The sequence below is a fragment of the Myotis lucifugus genome, unplaced genomic scaffold (assembly GCF_000147115.1).
Source record: "Myotis lucifugus unplaced genomic scaffold, Myoluc2.0 scaffold_17, whole genome shotgun sequence".
Taxonomy (NCBI): domain Eukaryota; kingdom Metazoa; phylum Chordata; class Mammalia; order Chiroptera; family Vespertilionidae; genus Myotis; species Myotis lucifugus.
In genome coordinates this window covers 2143638-2166898 of record NW_005871065.1, presented here as the reverse complement: position 1 = coordinate 2166898, position 23261 = coordinate 2143638, and positions in this window count along the sequence as shown.

Genomic DNA, 23261 nt, shown 5'->3' with positions numbered 1-23261 from the left:
TTACTTTAAAATGCATGTCTGAAAACTCCATTATCTGAATCTTTTATAGGTGCATTTCTTTTGCCTAATGAGGTAGGTAAGTCTGACTGGATTCTGAGGAAGTTCATCCCCACTAGACCTGCCTTGCAAGAAATGCAAAGGAAGCTTAAAACAAAGGAAGCTCAAAATTAGCAGACAGAGAAACTAATCAGTTACATAAAAATAAATTAATGTGTAGAACACACTAGTAGACGTAGATACACAGATCTAGATAGCTAAACACAGTAATAGGATGATGTGTTAACCAATTAACTGGTATAAAGTTTAATGAAAAAATAGTATTAAAAATAACTATAGCTACTATAATTAATGAATATACAATGCAAAAAGAGGTGAATTGTGACATCAAAAATATAAAGGGGGTTAAAAGGGTGAAGGTTTTTTTAGGCAATTAATTTTTGGATGGCTATCAGCTTAAAATTGACTATTATATCTATGAGCTGTTTTATGTAATCATCATGGTAACCACAAAACCAAGACCCTAGAGTAAATTTAAAAGATAAAGAAAGGGGAAACAGACCTTTTCTTACCACCATGGTAAATTGCCAATTAATAAAGATAGGCAGAAATAGAGGAATAAAGAAACAATAGAAATAGAAAACAACCAGAAAGCAAATAATAAAACAAAATTAGTAACTTTTTATTAATTACTGTAAATGTAAATTTAACAATCAAAAGGCACAGACTGGCTGAATGGATGAAAAAAAACAAGACCAAACTGTATGCTGGCTACAACAGATTCACTTCAGATATAAGGGCATACATAGTAGGCTCAAAGTGAACAGCTGGAAAAAGATGCACCATGCAAAAGAAAACCAAAAGATGGTAGCTATAATTATAGCAGACAAAATAAACTTTAAGCTAAAAACAGTAACAAGAGACAAAGAAGGCTGTTACATAATGATAAAAGGGTCAATTCATCATCCAACATCAGATCACCAAAATGTATTCAGCAATACTGACATAAGAGAAAAGGGAAATAGACAATGCAATAAGAGCAGTGAACTTCAATACTGCATTTTTCAGAAATATATCATTCAAACAGAAAATCAAGAAGGAAATGTTGAACTTAAATAATAGTTTAGAGCAAATATATCTAACAGACATTTATAGAAAATTCCATCCAATAGCAGAATACACATTCTTCTCACAGGCACATAAAACATTTCCAGGATGCACAAAACAAGTCTTAGCAAATAAAAGAAGACAAAAAGTATATTACACCAAATATACTTTTCAACCACAATCGCATGAAATTAGCCATCAAGTAAGAGGAAAGCTGGTAAAACTACAATGTGTAAATTAAACATATTCCTGAACAAACAATTGGTCAAAGGAAAAAAACCTAAAGCAAAATTTTAAAAATATCTTGAACTGAAAATGGAAACAAAACATACCCAAACCTAGGAGATGCTACACAAGCAATTTTAAGAGAGAAGCAATAAATACATATATTAAGAAAACAAAAAATCACAACCTAAGGAACCTGGAAAAGAAAATTAAGGACCTGGGAAAAGAAAAACAAAGGAAGCTCAAAATTAGCAGACAGAGGAAATAATAAAGATCAGAGTGGAAAGAAATGAAATAGCAAAAATAAAAAAGATCCACCAAATTGAGAGCTGGTTTTTAAAAAATATAATCTCCCCTTATACTTTCCAAATAGTAAGTCATAATGATTCTACTGTCCAAATAATTCTGTAATTAGTGGGTTTTAGTATTCAAATGCTCCAGACAAAAAAGTGTCATTATTCTGGTCAGATACAATAGCATTCTAATTGAAGAGACTGCTTGTTTCTCGTTTCTCTTAGTAACAAGAAATTCACATGAGTTTAAGAGATAACCATTATTTATCAGATTGTTCAGATTTAACCAGTGTTCTTCCCAATATCTATATTCTGTTTGTTTCCTGAACATATTAAGCAGCATTTCTACTACTTTTTCTGCCTGATGTATGATACTCTTCTGTTTCCCACACGCCATTTCATATGGGTAATTCTTACTCATCTTTCAGATCCCAGTCAAGAAACAAATGTCCCTTCTTAAGAAATACCTTTTCTGACACAGGCTATTATAGAGGTTTCATTGTATTCTATCCTTTAATAAAGTTTATTAATATTCAAATAACTTGGGGATTTCCAGCACTCTCACGAGTCTATGCCAGTCAAGAATTTTCTCTGAAGAATATAGCCTTGAAATGTATAAAGCCCACTGAGTTGAAGTGCCCCTTAAGTCCTTTCCTACCACATATGGCAGAAGGTAGAGATCTTTGCTAACTTTAAAGAAGCAAAATTCCTGGTGGACTCTGTGTTTTGAAAAGCTTTCAGGAATTTAAATAGAAGCTATGGTGCCAGGAACCAATTACTAATTCATAAAGAGGATTTAATTCCAACTCACGACTAGGACAGTTAGGTATACTCCCTCAGAGATGTGCAAATAACTGAAGCTAGTGCTTCCTAAACTCCCATGTGCATATGAATCACCTGGAAGGCTTGCCAAATTGTCAAATCCTATTCTGTAGATTTGAGGTGGAGCCTGAGATTCTGCATTTATAAACGCTCTCAGGTTAGGCAGTGCTGTGAGCTCTCATGTCACACGGACGTTTGAGTAGCAAACTCCTAAACTACATTTCCTGGGGACAAAAAAAGCATTCTAGAATTTGTTTTTGAGGGAATGTAAATGAAAAGGAGAGTAACTTTTACCTTAGGTAAGGCTGTATTTCTTAATCAAGGGTATATGAGAAAACCTGTATGCTAGAATATGTTTATAGACATCCTCCAAGTTTTTCCCAGGATGAATATAAAAATTAACTCATTTATGAACATGTGTACCTTGAATGTGCAAAACAAAGAGCAAGAGTGCATAGAAATAAGAAGGGAGGAGCAAATGAAAGATATAGCAGGGATATAAGACAAGTAGAAAACCCGCCTGGAAAAGGGAACAAAACGGTGATTAGCCACTGGGGAGTCAGGATTTAATGGTGTCTAAGTCATTATTAGCTTCTGACATGTACTAGAACACATACAGATGTTTTTTCGTTGTTTGGTTTTTGTTTGTTTTTTCAATTTAATTCAGCAACAGGGAGTCATTTTAGGGTATTGATTGTTCAAAGTAAAATATTACTGTTGGAGACGTTAATTAGTTTTTAGTAAGTACAGAGATTAGAAAAAAGAGACACTAATGGTAGAAAAAAAAATGCCAATTTTGACCTGAGAACAGAAACCACCTACATACTTCCATTTCCCCAACACAGTTTGAACTGAAACTATTTACCCGACCCCACCTCCCTCCATAATAGCTAGCTATATTGATAATGACTTCATTATTTTGTCTTCTTTAGCATAACTTCCATATTCTAGGAGATTACTGTTCAGAAAATAACAGTTGCTTACTATATGAACTTCCTACCTAAAGGATGTATCAACTCTTTCATAAAAAGCACCAGCAATTATCTTCCCTTTGTATTTATTTCTCATAATCTTTTTTACTGATTTCAGAGAGGAAGGGAGAGGGAGAGATTAGAACATCAATGAGGAGAGAGAATCATTGATCGGCTGCCTCCTGCACGCCCCCTACTGGGGATCCAGCCCGCAGCCTGGGCATGTGCCCTTGACCAAAAGGAACGCAGGACCCTTCAGTCCACAGGCTGAAGCTCTATTCACTGAGCCAAACAGGTTAAGGCTGTCTCAAAATCTTCACCTTTTTGTGTCCACCAATGGTAAACAGTTATAACATGAATCTTATTGATTCAAATCAAGCCTCTGAATTGAAAGATCAGTCTTTCAATTTGCATACCACGGAAAAACAAGCATATGTATTTTATAAAGTTTAATAGACACTAGGAGATGGACAGTTAAGGCTATAGGTGAGAAATTATCTAATAAAAGAACAGTCCTAAAACCAACTTTAAATTTCCAGTAAATTCTGACTTTGTGCTTTCCTCTCTGAGACACTCCAAAACATTGTTGCATTATAAGGTCAGAAATAAACTGAAAATTTTTGTGTTGGTGACATTTGGGGAACTGGCATTCAACAAGTCAAAATCATGTGATTAAATAGGGAGCATGAATACGAAAAGACTAATTGAAGAGCAGAAAGTAGGTTATATCCATATATTACATTATTATCACTGGTATGGCTAGGACCATAAGGTCAAAATGGAGGAACCCTCTAACAGACTAATTTAAGGGAAACCAAAACGTAATTAGGCTCTGTATATTAAGAAGTTAACTATGCACTCAAAACATTTTTTTCTGGAGTCTTTAGATATTTTATTAAAGGATATGACTCCAATTTTTTTTAAATTATACTTTTTAAAAATTATTTTATTGTGGGGAATACTATAGGTGTTCCCCCCTTTTATCTCTCCTCCTTGCACCCCATTACCAGGTTCCCACCCCACCCTAGGCCTTCACCCAATTTTTTTAAAAGCCTTTGAATTTTGTTAAAATTTTCCTGATGAGTTTTGGTAATTGCAGGTGGGTAACTGTCAATGCCTTAAAGCAAAAACTACCAGAAATACTCATGTAGTTGAACAAGTTGGGTTTCACATACTAAGGGGAACCCAGGGTGTTTCAGTAGGTTTCTTAGAAAGCATTTGTTATAGATTGGGTTTGGGTGCGGTTACTGTGTGGAGGGTTTAAGGAAACAGGACTTTGCTCTGGATTGGATGCCGGCAAGAAGCAGGGATAATTCAGTGTCTGAGTATCTTAAATCTTATTTAATTGAAGGAAGACTAGACTGAGGCTCAAGGTGTAATTCAGCAGTCACTCATCTTAGTTCAGAAAGGGGAATGCTTGGTCATTTGGGGGTCTTAGACAATTGATATTTTGTCTATGTTCAACATGATTACAGAGTGGTTTATTTTTGTCTCTATTCAGCCTCCAGCAACTTGTAAAAAATAACTATTTCCGTTTTTCTGCTGGTTTCAGCTGCAAGGGCTTCTGTTCCAGGTAGGGGTGTCTTCTTGGTTGTGACTATGCTGAAATCTCTCTCCAGATTTCAGAATGGCAGTTTGCTCTGCAAATTCATTTCTCTGATGAGCCTAAGAAATATTTTTGATGTTAAGTCTGTTCTGCTTTCTCTTTTCCCTGGGATGTGACTTATAACTTCCATGCTCTTTAATGTTAGAACTATAATCAGAAGTTTGTATTTTCAATATACATTGAGCTTGTTGAAACTGTTCCCTGGAGATTTAAACAAATGAATAAAAAGAACCTCATGGAAAAAAATATACTATTCTCAAACTTGGGACACAGAATCTTTCCAGTGCTCTCTAATAAGAAGGTCTGCTTTTGGTTCCAGGATCCAGGCTGCATTGTAGAAATACCGATAGTATAACTATGCAGGGATGTCATTATCTCTAAGCCATTATTCCAGGTGTCCTCTGGCTCCTTCTTATAGTGGATCACAATGAACTTTCACCTGTTCCTAATATTCTCATTGACATTTAATTCATTAGTGTACAGGTATTTATTACTCAAAATACATTATTGGCATTTCTAAAATAATGTGTCTTTATTATATGAGAAAATCTCAATTAAGATGCAACATGTAAATGTGTCTCTGTGTTCTCTACTGATCTCCAAACAAAAATAAATATATAAAATAAAATTTTTCATCAAAAAATGGTATGGGATCTCTAACTTTAATCAATTACTTATTTTAAAATTCTTATAAAACATTATTTTTATCAATAGATGCAGAAAAATCATTTGAAAAAAATCAGCATTATTTTATGATAAGAACACTCAAAAAAGTAGATTTAGAAAGAATGTGCCTCAGCATAATAAAGGCCACAAATGACAAGCCCTTACTTATCATCATATTCAAAGTTTAAAGGTTAAAAGTTTTCTTTCTAAGATCAGGAACAAGACAAAAATTCTGACTTTTACCTTTTCCATTCAGTTTAGTGCTGAAAGTCCTAGCCTAGAAAATAGGCAAGAAAAAGAAAAGTAGCCAAATCAGAAACAAACAAGTAAAAAAATAAAAGTGTCTGTTTGCAAATGACATGATCCTCTATGTAGAAAACTCTACCAAGAATGGCTATAATATGTAAATTCAGTAAAGTTGCAAGGTTCAAAATCAACATACAGACAGCAGTTGCATTTCTGGTACACTAAAAACAACCTAAATTAAAAAATAAAATTAAAAAAATTCAGTGAAATCACTCTGTTGAAAGCACCTTGAATCTTCTGCTGTGTGCACTTCATTTCCTCTCACAATAAATCACACCATCTATTAACTAGTACAAAATGACCTCCTGCTCTGGTCAGTGGTTAGTGTTTGCCTTTGGGCCAAAGGGTCAAGGGCACGTACTCTGTACTTTGGATGCAGGCTCGAAAACTCAATCCCCGGCCCTGGTTGGGATGCAGATGGGGTCATGTAAATTAACATTGCATTAGAGCTTGGGCTGGGTGTTATTAGGTGTACAGCTAGGATATGAGTTTGTTTCTGTATGTATGTGATGACTAGATATTTTCTTCTAGTCTCTGACCCATTTTATCCTGCAGTATTATAGTTCTCCTTAAACATGTAGTTTTTACTACTTGTTTTCTTCATGCTGACAACTTTTTGCTTATCATCTGGGACTTTATTACTGGGTTTATATTCATCTTCTAAGACTCAAAAGATGTTACCTCCATATAAAAGCTTTCCTCTTCTAACTTGGTGGAATATCTTCAGACACTAATCTATATATTTTACTATTATTTTATTTAATAAGCTGTGGTATAATAATTTCTTTATGCAGCTACATAGTCAGCATGTGAGAGTTCAAAGGTTGTATTTAGGTCAGGGTGATTTAATTCAGATTCCCCACCTGTAACAACCAAAGTACAGGACATTAACAAAACACTTATGTTCAGGGATTATGCCATATTCATTGCAACTATTATATCATTGAATGTTCTAAAATTATTAGTATAGGTAGTCTTATTATCTTAATTTCACAGACTAGGAAGCTGAGTCATAGAAGTGTAATATTCTACCCAAAAATACACAATAAAGAAATGACCCCTGGTTTTTCAATTCTACAGTATCAGTTGCTCCAATGTATATACAACTCTTCCTATTGCAGCATTAGTGAAAAAAAGTAAGAATTGAGAAACAGAGACAATCCAGATCAGAAGAATTCATATAACAAAAGGAGATATGTGACAATCATTAAAAAGGCATTTTAAGGACAATTTTAACACAAGGAATTGCCCATGATAGGATAAGTAAAAAACAATTTAAAAAATAACATTAAAATAATCAATGATAATGTACTTTTCTCTGCTCAGCATAAATTAGGTACTTAGCATTTGCTAAATACTCTTTTAAAACTAAATATCCTATACATACAGCTGCTACAAAATTAAGATTTACAAAGAGATAAGCATTTTAATGGCTACCTAACATTTTAAGTATTTCAAAACATATAGATTTTACATAAACCTTTACAGTAATTGCCACCTTGATATTATATAAATCTTTGCTGGAAATAGAATTCTCAGATATGAATGTATAACTGTATGAGAAATTAAAATACTAACCTAAAAATATGGCAGAAAGTCTACATCTTCCAACCCTGAATAAAATAGTACATTGAAAATGTAAGCCTTGTATTATAAAAAAAAATTCAAATTGGAAAGTACTCAAATTATGAGCCCACGATCAAGAACTGTTTCCCCAAATCAATGCAACTTCATTTTTGAAATATAAGGAAAAAAGCCTCCACAGGCAGTGTTTGAAGCTATTTTCAAAAATGTGTTTTTCTGCAGGTTTGATTCTTTGAAGTTTTGGTACTTCAAAACATGAAATAAAGAGTTGCACATATCTTGGTATCTTAATAGTACCATTGTTTAAAAAATACGATTTTATTGGTTGTCTTAAGGGCTCTCTGCTAATTATGGTCCACTTCTATTTTATGGCAAGTGGTAAAAATAATGTAGCAGTACTTTTATTTGTCCTGAAATACAATAAAGGTGAAATTTTCTCTCATCTCAGGAAACCTCTCCACCAAGATAAAAGAGAATGAAACAATGTTATTATTGCATAAGCATGAAACCTGATCCCGATGTGCATTGCTGTTAACCTGCTATGAGATTTCCAAGATAGAAATCTCACCCTTTTCCATAGCCAAGTAGATACAACTCATTACATACATTACACACCCTCAAGAAAAACCATAACAACCAAGTAAGAGGCCAATACTATTTGTCACTCTTACCCTAAATTTACTTGGTAATTGGGAATACCATTTATGTTCATCAATTGGTTTTAGACCAAGGAAAAATATACTTTCCGTACATTTATGACAACAGGTAGTTCTGTAACTGAAGAGAGGCATCCACTGAAGTTATGCTCCTACCCTCTCTCTCACACACGGGAAGGCAGGGCCCCTTCTATTTCCAGGAGATAGCTCCCAGGTCTCAAGAAAGGTATTACTGGGCCTTCACACTGGCAAGAGGTTTAATTAGCTTTTAAAATAATTCATCCATTTGCAAAAGGTAAGAATATTACCAATTGGAAGTTTTTCAAAGTAAATGCTCTAAGAAAAGGTATGGGGGAGGTTTCCTCCCTTATTTGCAACAAGGAGAATTAAGCTCATTATTTTCAATGTGTATTTATCCTTATTTTTTTTTTCATTCCTACAAACCTGGCAAAGTTAGCAGCACTAACTAACACAACCAGATGAAAACAGATTCCACAGTTAATACCGAAGAAAAACTAGTGTCTTCAAATCACCTGATTGCTGTCGTCACTTAAGGAGTACGCTAGAAAAGCACTCAACTCCTCAATTAAGTCTGCCTGTGCAAGGCACGGGTTTTCCATGAGCAGTTGCTAAATTTTTTCCAGGAATAATAACATTTGTTTTAAAACTTTTGTTTGCAAAATGCTCTGTTTATATTATTTTGGTATTGACTGCTGTATAATTAACTAATTAAAACTATCCAAGTAAGTAAATTAACCATACCAAATGCCTAGAACACCATAAACCTGAGTAGGCTAGAAATGAAACATATAGCCAATAAAATTAATCTGCACACAGAAGAAAACAGTATTCAATGAGCCTTAAATTAAGTAAGCGTGTGAAAAGGTTTTTAATTTCTGCATGGCTTATATTGAATGGTTAATTTGGTTTAATTTACTATTTTAAACCATGTTTATTTTCATACTTATGTGTCCCTACTTGACAAAATGTCTGTAGTATGACCGCGGCAATAAAAATCAAGCCCATGATTTCCCTTTATAATCTTCAAATTAGCAAATAGGATATTAAACCCAGCCACACAGTGTGCAATATTTCAGTGAGCAATAAAGATGTCCCTTTCTATTGATATTCAGTCACTACGAAAACGCCTGCACAAGCCATACTTTCCTGAGGAAATTAGGAAAACAAAATCCAAAATCCAGATAGTGCATTAATGGAGGGATAACAAGCATGGCAGGTAAGCCAGGCCGGCGTTCAGTGTAAGGACAGTGTGAAGTGCATAATACAGATCGTTTCCTGATGTGAATACAGCATGGCAAGGGGCTTCCACTTTGCAATCCACATATAAGAAGCCTGGAAGTTACTGTTCTGTTCCTACCAGTGAAAAGCTGACCAGACTGAGACGTCAGCAACTCTTGTAGGAGCCACAGGGAGGTGAGGACACAGGGGAAGCCTGCGCCCCAGGAATGGAGAGACAGACGGGTGAATACAGGCAGTCAGGGCTTACCTTACTGGAGCAGAGACGCCAGGAGAAACCTCCATGGGGACCAGGAAACCTCCCTGGGGACCGGTGCCAGGGTAGGAGCACCTGAACTGTTAGTGGGGAATTTCTGCACTCTCGGTGTGGACAATTCCGAGAGAGAACAACTGCAGGAGGACCGCGTCAGAGAGCTGCCGCCACCATGCTGTGAGAGTGACTGTCAGGAGCACAACCAGGTTTCCACAATATATATCAGAGAAAAGTCGCCTCGTGCTTCTGGCAGGGGGAGGGGGCCAATATCTGTTCTTAACAAGGCCCGTCCTCAGGAGAAACTAGTTAACCAAACACTAACCTGCCGGGGTATCACCAGAGCCTATCTGACCCCAGGGAGGAAAACACCCACTCCAGCCCACACTAGTCACCCTCTTCCATGTAAAGGGGAAAGGAAAAAACAAACCAACAACAACAAAACCCTCAGAAACCCTTGTGAAGTTCAAGAACCGAGGCCAGGTTTCACTAAAAAAACACACAACTATGACCGAATTATTAACTGTAGGACACTTCCCCTCACACATCACCACTACAATGAAAAGCCTATTATAGCAGTTCCCTTGCCCAGGACATTACTTATGCCTATCAAGAAAAAAGTATTAAGACATACCAAAAAGCAAAAACAAAACAAAACACAATTTGAAGAGACAGAGCAACATCAGAACCAGACCGGGCAGGAATGTTGAAATTATTAGACTGAGGATATAAAACAACTAGGATTAATATGCTAAAGGCTTTAATGGATAACTATGAACAATAAAAGAGCGATGAAAAATCTAAGAAAGACTCAGGAAGGTATGCTAGTGATAAAACACACACACACGTTGTAACAAAAATGGAGATTGACTTTGATGGGCTGATTTGTAAACTGGGCACAGCTGAAGAAAGAATCCTGTGCTTGAGGGTGACTCCTTAGAAACCTTCAAAACTAAGAAGCAAAAAAACCCCAAAAAAACAAAGACTGAAAAAATAGAACAGCATAGCCAAGGGCGGTGGGACAACAACAAAGGGTATAACATATGCCTAATGGAAACACCAGAAGGAGAAGATGAGAAAAAATAACAAAATAAATATTTTAAATAATAATGGCAGAATTTTTCTAAATTAATGTTACACACCAAAGCACAAATTCAGAAAGCACAGAGAACATTAAGCAAGAAAATTGCTAAAAAATATAAAAAAACTATACCTAGGTGTATAGTTAATTTTTTAAATCACAGAAAAAAGAATTCTGGACGAAGCTGGGGTGGGGAGCACCTTACCTACAGAGAAATAAAAATTAGAGTGAGATCCACCATATCCTCAGAAACTAGGCAAACAAGATGAGTGTGGACTTAAATATTTAGTTTTAGAGAACATAAAACACCGACCTAAGATTCTGTACCCTGCAAAATTATCCTTCAAAAGTAAGAGAGAAATAAAGACTTTCTCAACAAAAATTGAGGGGATGTGATGCCAGTAGAACTGCCTGTGTTGCAAGAAATGTTAATTGAAGTTCTTAACAGATGAAAAATGGCATATGCCAGAAATTCCAATCTACATAAAGAAAATAAAAACAATGAAGAAGAAATATGTAAAGTAAAATAAAATCTTTGACTTTTTAATACTTAATTGATTTAAGAAATAACTAGTTGTTCAAAATTAAAATACCAACAGGGTATTAAAATATTAACTGTAAAGTATCATAGTGTGTTTTTCTAAAGTGGAGTTGGATTAGTAGTAAATGTATATTGCAATTTCTAGAGGAATCACTAAAAATTTTTAAAAGGAGTATAACGGATATGATAAGAAAGGAGAGACATTGGAATCATGTAAAATGTTTACTTAAAACAACAAAAAATAAAAGAGAGGAAGACAAATTAGGAACAAAGAATAAGGAAAACAAATAGAAAACAGTAAAAGATATGCTAGACATTAATCCAACTATTTCAATAATTACTTTGAATATCAGTGACCTAAATGCAACAATTAAAAGAGATTACTAGAACAGTGGTTCTCAATCTTCCTAATGCTGCGACCCTTTAATACAGTTCCTCATGTTGTGGTGACCCCCAACCATAAAATTATTTTTGTTGCTACTTCATAACTATAATTTTGCTACTGTTATGAATTGTAATGTAAATATCTGATATGCAGGATGTATTTTCATTGTTACAAATTGAACATAATTAAAGCATAGTGATTAATCACAAAAACAATATGTAATTATATATGTGTTTTCTGATGGTCTTAGGCGACCCCTGTGAAAGAGTCGTTCGCGACCCACTGTACTAGAATATTAAAAAAACCCTACACTATATGTTGTCTACATTATCCACTTTAAATATATAGAGATATAGATTGAAACTAAATTATAGAGAAACACATACCATGCTAATACTAATCAAAAGGATGCAGGGGTAGCTATAGTAATTTCGGACTTACTAAACTTCAAAGAAAAGTTATCAGGGATAAAAAGGTCTATACATTATGATAAAGGGGTCAATTCTCCAAGAGGGCATAATGATCCTTAACAACAGAGTATCAAACTACATGAGTCAAAAGCTGATAGAAATTCAGAGAGAAAGAGATGAATCCACTGTTTTAGTTGGAGTTCTTTATCAGAAATGGGCAAATTCTATAGGCAGAAAATCAGTCAGAACAGTTTATCTCAACAACATCATCAATCAACTGGATATAATTGACAACTTTGTCTGTTTTCAGACCACAACAGAATTAAATTAGAAATCAATAATAGGAATATAACTGTAAAACCCTAAATGCATGGATGTTAAGCAACTCACTCCTAAAGAACACGAGGGTCAAAGAAGAAATCACAAGAGATAATTAAACAAAATGTTGAACTAAACAAAAATGAAAACAAAACTTATCAAAGTTTGTGGGGTGTAACAAAAATTCCTTTATGAAATGGTATTTTGTGAAACATCAGAAATTATTTCAAATTACAATGCAAAAGATACATTTGATTACTGAGTAATAATCATAAATATTTCAAGAAACCCATGCTTTGTGGGTAAGAGTACAAGTTTAAGAATACTTTGTTTTTAGGAGTTAATTTTTATTCTTACTAAAATCACAGAAAAAAGAATTATAAATTATTAGTAAGAATTTTTATTCTTACTAAAATCACAGAAAAAGGTAATTAGAAATTCAACTTCATTTTTGCTGAATAAACCATCTTCTTTAGAAGGAAATACAAAACCACACCTCCTACACTTTAAAGACTCTTCAGTGCTTTTCCAAGCAGGATTATTATTATAGTGTCATCAAAAATTTGATTAATTACACTCTGTAAACTCAAAATTCTCCTCCAAGTTCAATTGTTTTTGACATTATTTTTTCACCACCCCATTATATAAATAGGCTGCTAATGAAAAGCAATGAAACAGTTCATTCTCCCATATAGAAAAATGAACAAATGCTGTCAGAAGAATACATTCTCATTTTATGTTTGAATATGTGAAAAATGAACAATGAACCAGCTCATTTCACAGTTTATTAAAGAAAACAAATATAGAAACTGTTTATTTAAGGAGTTCAATAGCTCGAGTCTTACAGAGGTGTAGAACAGCATACTCAAAGCCTAACTATCCAAAAAAGAGTTCCGGTAGCCATAGGATGGGTAAACAGATAAAGTCAGAACTCTACAGGTAAAGTGGCAATGGCTAAAATTCTGAAAATGCATGAAATGTGTTGTCAGCTATGATTATCCAATGAGACATTGAGAATTAACTTACCTTTCTTTTCTCACTAAAATTAAGCTCCATGAGAGCAAGATTGATTTTTGATTTTTCTATTGTCTAGTGACCAGAACAGTGCCTGACACAGAATAGCCACCAGTAAATATCTACTGGAGGAATTCATAAATCAATGAATGAACTTGTGATATTAATCTCCAAGAAAAAAAAAGTTGATGTACTATACTTGTGAAAAGTCGGGCTACAGCCCTAACCGGTTTGGCTCAGTGGATATAGAGTCAGCCTGCGGACTCAAGGGTCCCAGGTTCGATTCCGGTCAAGGGCATGTACCTTGGTTGCGGGCACATCCCCAGTAAGGAGCATGCAGGAGGCAGATGATCGATGTTTCTCTTTCGTCGATGTTTCTAACTCTCTATCCCTTTCCCCTCTCCCTTCCTTTCTGTAAAAAATCAATAAAATATATTTAAAAAATAAAGAAAAGTTGTGCTACATTTACAAAGGGTAGCTATCCAAATAAAAGTGGAAGAGATAATCAGAAGCAATCCAGGATTCACATAACGTATAAAAGTTCACATGAGCAGGCAGAGGAGGCCATTCTTAAATTCTGAGAAACAAAGACAGTAATGAAATGGGATTTTTGGACTGCAACATGAGGTGTTCCCCTGGGCAGGATGGCTTTCCCTAAGCCTTGTCTGGTGGAGTCGAAGAATGAAAACCATAGATGGAAGATGGTATAGCAAAGGTGGAAATTTATTGAAGAACAAGTACAGACTCCCACGTGGGGAGTGGGAAAGAATCTCACAGCACAGACTCCCACATGGGGAGGGGGAAGGAGTCCAACTGAGTGTCTTTTCCCTACCCTATAAAAGGCTAATATGCAAATTGTCCCCTCGACCAGGAGTTCAAATGGGAGTTTGACCAGGGGCGGGGCTGGCCGTCCAACCACCTTTGGCCCCTTCCCCCAGTTGGCCCGGCCCAATTGGCCTGATCGGCTTTGATCGGGGCAGGCTGGCCGGATCCCACCTGTGCACAAATTCATGAACCCGGCCTCTAGTGGTTTATAAAGGCTGTTGATCTTTGTGCCTTGATATCCCCTCTGATTGGTCATTATTGCCTTCTGATTTGGTCACTATAGCAACTCCAGAGCTCAAAGGTTGAACCTCACTTGGGACACAAGAGGCTCTCCTCCCCTCCTTCCTTATTGTTTCCCTATTCCCTCTTGGGCTTTCTTCCTCCATTGTGTAAATGTGTATCTTTTGCTACTCCCAGATCCCTTGTCTTATGGAAATGTAGCTTCTGCCTCTCCCAACTCCCTTGTCTTATGGAAATGTACCTTTTGCAGCTCTGTGCACTTTCCATGGACCCCTTAATTTCTAAAATTTCCTAAACCTGCCTATTTCACCCCTAAAAATTCCTTTCAGTAACAAGTATGCTACTGCTATTTCTAAAGTATAAGGGGGGAAACAGGACATTAATTATCACAGTGCTGGGTGTATAATGAAGATTCATCAACATATGTGTATTTTTATGTGAGTTACTGAGATACTCCTCTACTTTTTTCCATTGCTATACCATGTGAGACTGCAGTTAGACCACAAGAAGTAATGACTAGATTTGTAAGGTGAATTTGGAAAATCAATTGTATCTTACATACAAGCAACAGAAAAAAAAGAAAAAGAATGTCATTTAAAATAGCATTAAAAACATAATAAACGATGTACAAGAATTCTACGACATACAAATATAATTTTTATTTCAAGGACTCTCAAATGTATAATTTCATAATTAGGCAATAGATTCCCACACTAAAACAAAACTATTAAAAAATAAATTGTAATTTGAAATGTTAATGCTCCACATTAACCAAATGTTGTTTAGTAGTATTCTCTCAACTCATGCCCAATAAAATACGTAAGCTAAATATCAGTGCGATGTGACATCCCCCAGTCTTCCTGTCTAGATCTTGGTTCCTGTAGTGGTGACAACCTTAATTAGTGCTTAGTCCACTTTTATATACTGGTCACTCTCCTTTCCATATCCTAATATGCTCCAATGTAACTCCATTAAGATATCACCATTCAGCCTAGATCCCTGTAACCTACAAAACTGTGTTGCCTTAGGTTCTCCTCAGTTTACAAAGATTTACATGAAACTACACTTCTCTAAACCTTTCTGTCCTGTCTCCTTCAAACCTGCCCCATAGGTCAACTTGAGTGATAGCTACCATTATATGCACGAAAGCTCTCCTTTCCCTACCCCCTCATTTTCCTTAAATTAGAATACTTCTTTTGTTAACCCCTTGTATCTCAGGCAATTAAGTTCCTGACAGTCCTTCCTCATACACATTCAAGGGCTGTGGACAAGCTGAAATCCCCTCACCTCATGTTGATCCCATAAAAATAGTACAAGTTTTCCTTTTAGTCTGACTTCTAGCCAACTTTAAAAAATATATAGTTGTAATTCAGTAATGCATATTTATCTTTTTTCAGTTTTAAATATAAATAGTAACTTTTGAGAAATAATTTTCTGATATCATTGTTGTAGATGATATGCAAAAGAATATTTTATGTTTTTATTTTTAGAGAGGTGCAATTTATTCATCTAGGGGGAAGACAGGACAGAACATAAGAGAACCACTGCGAAGTAATTCTATCAACAGATGCAAAATAAAGCATCTGGGCTTTGTGAGGGGCTAGGATGAGCATGCCGTTTGGAGTCAGCCTGGGTTTAAACCATGGCTTTGCCCCCTTCTTGGCTAAGTGATCTGAGGTAGAACCATGGGTTTTATACCTGTTCCACTGATGCGCTCAGTGGTTGAGTGTTCACCTATGAACCAGGTGGTCACAGTTCAATTCTCAGTCAGGGTACATGCCTGGGTTACAGGCTAGATCCCCAGTGGGGGTGGGGGGTTTCAGGAGGGAGTAGATCAATGATTCTCATCATTGATGTTTCTATCTCTCTCCTCCTCTCCCTTCTTCTCTGAAATAAAAAAATATATTTTTTTAAAGAAAGAGGAAAAGAAAGTTGAACTCATTTAATAATTCAGAAGTTCCACTTCTTGTGAGAGCAAAAGGGAGTTATGAACAAGAGCTTATTTGCAAATTTAATTAAATTTTATTAGACAAAGTAAGAATAATTATTTTTTATTTATAAATAAAAATCTTTTATATTAAAGCCTTGGAGATATAATAAATATTGTGCTACACAATGCCTTTTTAATATTAATTTCATTGCTTCTATAGTGCCATTCTTGAAAAAGCAAAATTAATTGTTACATGATGTGTAATTAAATTTTATTATTTAATTGGATATATTAGATTAATTACATATTAACACAGTTGATGAATTGACTGATAACACTTAAGAAGATGCCATTATCATTTTTAAAATCACTACTATTTGTGATCAACAAAACTATACTTTAAGGATTCCAAAATTTTGATAGTTGCTATAAAACCACAACTTAAAAGAATAAATTGTCCAATAGGTATGTGTGTTTCTGTGGATAGATGTGAACATATCTCAAAAAAGCAAACTATCATTGAATGGCGGGGGGGGGGGGGAGTTACATATACACAAAAAAGGGTAACAATGGAATGGTGATTTTTAAAAATAATTTTTACAGAAAAGAAACATCTTTGAAAGAATGTATTATTTCTTGATAATTCTAGTTTCTGCTATAAAAATTGAATATATTGAATATAATGGTAATTTGAATTCAATTCCATAAATATGCATTGAACTTAAGCATGAGTTTAATGCTGAATTTCTCAAATTTGACACTATTAATATTTTGGGCCATATAATCTGTTTGTGGGTCTGTGTTTTGAGTTGTAGGATGTTTAGTAGGATGTTTAGCCTCTACCCACAGGATGATGACAGTTCTCTCTACCCTGAGAGCCAAAAATGTCTCCAGATATTATCAAACGTTCCTGGAGAGAAATAAACCCCCACCCCAAACTACTGATTTTATTAAGTTACTCTTTTAATCTGTAATCACAACTGGCAAATAACAGTTAGGATTACTCAAGAAAATAGGAAACCTACTTCAGGAAGTCAATTTTGGAAAACAAAACAAAAACCTTATGAGGCTTCTTTTTAACTACAAGCTCCCAGAACACAACCCTGACACACATACACAACACACACACACACACACTTAAGAATCACTGTCACAGTGAGCAACCAAATATAATATGAAGTGTCATGTATTTTGCTATGGAGAAAAATGGAGATCTACTACTGTAGTGTTACATTAATTAATTAACCATAAAGTACTACTAGTATATACAATATAAAAACAATATGATTTTGAATATTTTTACTAAGTAAACAATGGAAAAGCTCCATAGGTATAGTAAGATTTCATTTGGGCTTTAAAAGATGGGTGGGATTTTAATATTAATGAACATAAAAGGGCACTCTGACTATAGGGAAAATCCTAAGTATGACTTCTGATGTGTGACAGTATGAAGTGGTCATAGAAGACCACTAAAAAAACTAGTGAATTCAGAACATAAGATATAAGAGATGGAATAGTGGAGGGGATGAGGTTGAAAATACCAGGATCTGAAGGAACTAAATATCAAGTTACAGAATTAGAACTTCATTCAGTAACAGTTTGGTAACCGAAGTGTCATTTAGTAACAATTTTATAACCGAAATGTTTGATATAAATTACTAGAGGCCTGGTGCACGAATTCATGCACAGGTAGGATCTGGCCTGCCTGCCCCAATGAGGGCCATCGGACTGGGCCAGTGGGGGGGAGGGGCTGTGGGAGGTTGGCCGGGGCGGGGGGGAGGGCAGCTCCCTCTGTGGTTGCTGTGATTCTTAATTTGTCCTCTACTTTCTGAGACTGAACCTGGGTTTTCCCGTCACTCCTTGACTTCATTCATGCACTTTTGATTTGGGCGTGGTAACCTCACTCAAACCTTTAGGGCTCCTGTCTTTGAGCTGCTGTGTCAGTTACCTACTCCTTCCCCTATCCCTTCTTCCTTTCCCCACCCCTTCCTTCTCCCCCCCACTTTCTCCTTCCCCCCTCCTCTGGCCAGGTTTACTGAGTCAATAGGTGACTCAACCTGAATGTTGACTCACTAATCAAATCAGTGGGCATTTATTAATTTGGCTCACAACAAAGGTGTTGGGGGCCAATCAGGGGCCGGGCTGGCTGCGGGGGAGGGGGCATCATAGTCACCAGTCATTCCAGTTGTTCTGATCGCTGGACTTTTATATATATACTAGAGGCCCGGTGCACAACATTTGTGCACTGAAGGGATGGGGGTCCCTCAGCCTGGTCTGCACCCTCTCACAGTCTGGGACTCCTCGGGGGATGTCCCCTCAGGGAGTGGGCCTAAGCCAGCAGTTGGACATCCCCTGAGTGGGGTCCTTAGTGCTGCTGCAGAGGCAAGAGAAGCTCCCACTACTGCACTCACCAGCCATGAGCCTGGCTTCTGGCTGAGTGACCACCAGGGGGCAGCTCCTGCATTGAGCATCTGCCCTCTAGCGGTCAGAGCACATCATAGTGACCAGTCTTCTACTGTTTGGTTGATTTGCATATTAGCCTTTTATTATATAGGATATTGTGGAATTCAAAATTGAGGTGTATTAGAATTGGGGGATGCTAGAAACATTAAAGAGATTATTGCAATTGTACAGAAGAAAAATAAAATGAACAATAGTCAACATAGAAAATTGGAGAGCAGTGGATTATTCAGGAGGAGTTTCAGATTTAGAAACAGTTGGATTTTGTGATAAATTGCAAAGAAAAATTTAGTTTGGGTAACTTGAGAGATTGATGGATGATGATGCCAATATTTAAAACTGGAAACAGCATTGAAGTAGAAAACTCAGGAAGTGGAAACAATGTGTTTTGAAAATGTGAAAGCTTAATATCTTGGACAGCTCTTTTTATTGTGCCACAAATAGTGGGGAGATTTTGGAGTTCTGGAGATTGATGAGGCTTAAATTGTTGATATGGTTGTTATCCACATGCAAGGCAGGAAATTGGATGCAGATTAGATGAAATATAAGGTAGTGTGAGAAATACAATGGCTAAGAAACAAATTCTTCATAACAGATACATATCTTTACAGGATGCATGATGTCAGTCTCTACAATATTACATACAGGCTAAACTGATAAACAAGTCAATAAAAAGTGTATATAAAATAATGGATGAAGAAAGCTTAATCGAACTTCATTGCATATTGTAGATTTCTTGAAGTTCAAACACAAGTTAGTTTCCAAAATTATTGAGTTGTATATATTCAATATTTACAGCTTTTTAAAACATGCCAATCATACTTCAATAAAATGGTACAATTAAAATAAAATAGAATAAAATGAAAAAATACAATTGTAGACAATTGATGCAATGCTTGTTGATCACAGTTACAGGCTGTAATGTAAGTTTAAGCAAATGAATTAGATGTACTCTAGGGAGAAGCTGTATTGATTCAAAATAGTAAATGTATCTAGGGGGAATAAGAAGAGTGTGCAAATATTTGGTCTAAGAGAAGGTTCATGTAATAACTATACTTCATTGAGATTCTAATATTTGCCAAGCATTGTACAAAAATCTTCCTATGTATAGAAACACACATGTTGGTATAAATGAATGAATGTGTGTTTATATAATCTGTATATACTATACACATATCTTCATAAATATGTGTGTTCTCATTTTATATATGATGTCTTATGGATCAATTTGATCTTGAATAAAAATGTGTAAAAGTATTAAAACCAAGCTTTTTACATTCTATAGCTTCTGCCTACAAATCTTAGCATGCCAAATTACTCAAACTAGAAAGGAATGCATTCTTTTCTCTGATAATAAATTGCTTATTCACTCAATAAAATTGACATTGAAAAGAAAAAGACACAAGTTTTTAAGAGAATAGTGTCCCCCCACCAGAGAAAGAGGAAATATCAAATAAATTCACCTGTAATTAATTTACCCATAAATAATTCAACCCTCAGAAAATGTAACCTGAGCTTCTCCTACAAGGCAAAGTCCCTGTGCAAGGTGTTTTTGACAGTAATATGGATTAGACAAGGTGTCTGCTGTTAAAATGTTTGCAATCTAATACAATGGAAGAAGAGTACATACATGACTGTAATACATGTTATACTCTAATAAATTCTAACATTTAAAATCACTACAGTTACTCAGAAGAATAAGAACAGTAGTGGGAAAAACTATATTCCTTGTATCATTCAAACTCTTGGGAAAAAGACATGGTGTACACAAATTAATTTGAAAAGAATTTATTAATGGCTCTAATTAAGAAAGTATGAGGAAAATCAAAGAGCTAGTGTAGGTCATGGGGATGGTATGAATGGTACATCATTGGCCCTCTTATGACTAAAGAGGAGAGAAAAAGGGTCATTTCCCAGACCCTCTCCCCCCCCCCAAAAAAAAGAAAGTACAATGGTAGAAGCTCTGGGCTTATGTGGTTAAAGAGCCACCCTTAATAATGCTCCTGTAGAGAAAATGAGTCAAGGGAATAAATAGCCAATTTCAGTTTCTCTTATTTTGATATTTTGTAAGTGCTCATCATTAGTCAAACTCAACAAGAACCCAGTGGGCAAGATTTCCCAGTGAGGTGGCTAGCTACCCCAAGCTCTCCACAAGGGGGGAAGAGTAGGGAATGAACCTGAAATGGCAAGAAATAATATTCCACACACTCCCATATCTCCAATTAATCATACTCTATTAGGCCTGGGGATTTTTCTCCTTAAAGCAGAATCAAAACCACTTTGTTACAAAAAAAGAGAGTATTTCCAGGAAAAAATGATAAAATATTAACTACAACAAAAATCAAATAAATGTTTTCTATAGAAGACATTTTTAAAGTAAATTTTTAGACCAAGATGGAATGAGGTGAGTGTGTCTTCCAAAATCATGTTAATCTTCTGAATAAAAGGATAAATATGTGATGAATTATTAAACATATATGGAAATTTACACTAAAGCTGCGTTACTATTAAAAATAATAGCTGTGACCTTGACAATGAATAAGTACATATTGGTTTCCATGACATAGCAATGTCTCTCAGAATAGGACATTAATTGTCTCAGCTATTACAGCAGATGTCAATATTACCTTCCTAAAGAGAAAAATATTTGTTCAGAGACATTTTCATTAGATATCAAGCTCTGTGAGCAGAATCCATGTTAATGAAGTGAATGCAAAGTCAAATGGGAATAAAGGGCAATGAAGTTTGGAGATTAAATCTATGTTTTATTTGTTTGTTTGTTTCAGCAATGTTCTAGAATTAGGGAATCAGAGTAGGGAAGTGCACCATTTGTCTTTCATTTCTCCCCCCACCTACAGCTCCAGGGACATCAATTAGCCACAGTGGTCCCATGAAAACAAACTGCCAATTAACACCAGGAGAGTTTCCTCTCAGCCTCTGTGGAGCATTGCCCAGGGAGCCCAGCTGGTTTCTGATAAATCTTGCCAGCATTTATTTGAACACATTCAGAGCAGTAACAGTGTTGAAGAAAAAAACAACTATGGAATTTATAACTATTTATTTTAAAGGATTGATTTAAAAATATTTAGATAAATTGATTTGTTACATTGAACTGTTCTATATTATTGTAATTGGGTACACTAAATGCATAACACCTTGGTTATGAATAAAATATATCTATATTAAGACAATATTCAAAACACTGTATGAAACCAGTTTACTACAATCTTCTAAATCCCAATAAGCCACTTTTCAAGGAAAGAGGACAACTTAATTTGACATTGCAGTACAGTAATTTCTGTTTCAAAAAAAACCAAATTATTTCACTTTCCTATTTTTTCAGAAATATCATAATTAATGGATTATTTCATCATTAAAATATTTCACACTAGTTAAATGTATAAGTAAATTCAATATATGTTTTGTCAATGCAATAAATCTAACTATAGGTATAGCTTTCAAAAATAACATTATATCCCTAAGCTATTGTAAATAACTATTCACATAACCAGCCCCCTACAGAGCCTCACATAGTGTATTTAGTTTAATGACATAACTTATTTAAAATCTCAAGTGATATTTATTGACAATAATGTGTATAATAAAAATGTATGAAACTAACATCCATAAATTAAGAATCATTTCTGTCAATTCTCCTGGCATGATATTCAATGTGCTTATTTATGGAGGAAAGATGAATTGTCAAGTTAAATTTCTTTAGCTAATTTAATTTGCTCCAGGACTTATATTATGATAAATATATTTAGTCTCTAGTTATAAAGTGTTATTATATTGCTCATGTTGTTTATATGCTTTTGGTTATGGTACAGATTACCCATACTACAAGGAAAATATTAATTTCAATTTTAATTTTGTACTGTGGAGGATCATAAATAATAAATTGTAATGTTAGTACGTTTCTTGATATATATTTTTCTCCTTTTTTATTGTTCCTTTATTTGACCCTCTCCACTATAACACAAGTAAAATAAGAAATGTTTGATTTATCCCTATAACCCTGGTTCTGAGAAATATATGGGTAACATTGTATGGACTCAATGTTTGTTACATGAAAGAATGCCATTATTTATTGATTGCTTTAAAGAATATTAAGTCATATATAGAATATATTCTCTTTTTTAATGGAGTCTCTTTACCAACACTTAATGAATGTCCTATCCACCATCAAAGCCCAAGGTAAATATGATTTTATTTTAAAAAGCTATCCCTCATCCTTTTTCAACTCTTTCAGGCCACCTGAAATTAAACATCTTGCCTTTTCCTCAACCTCTAGAGACTTTGCTGGCATGTTTCATA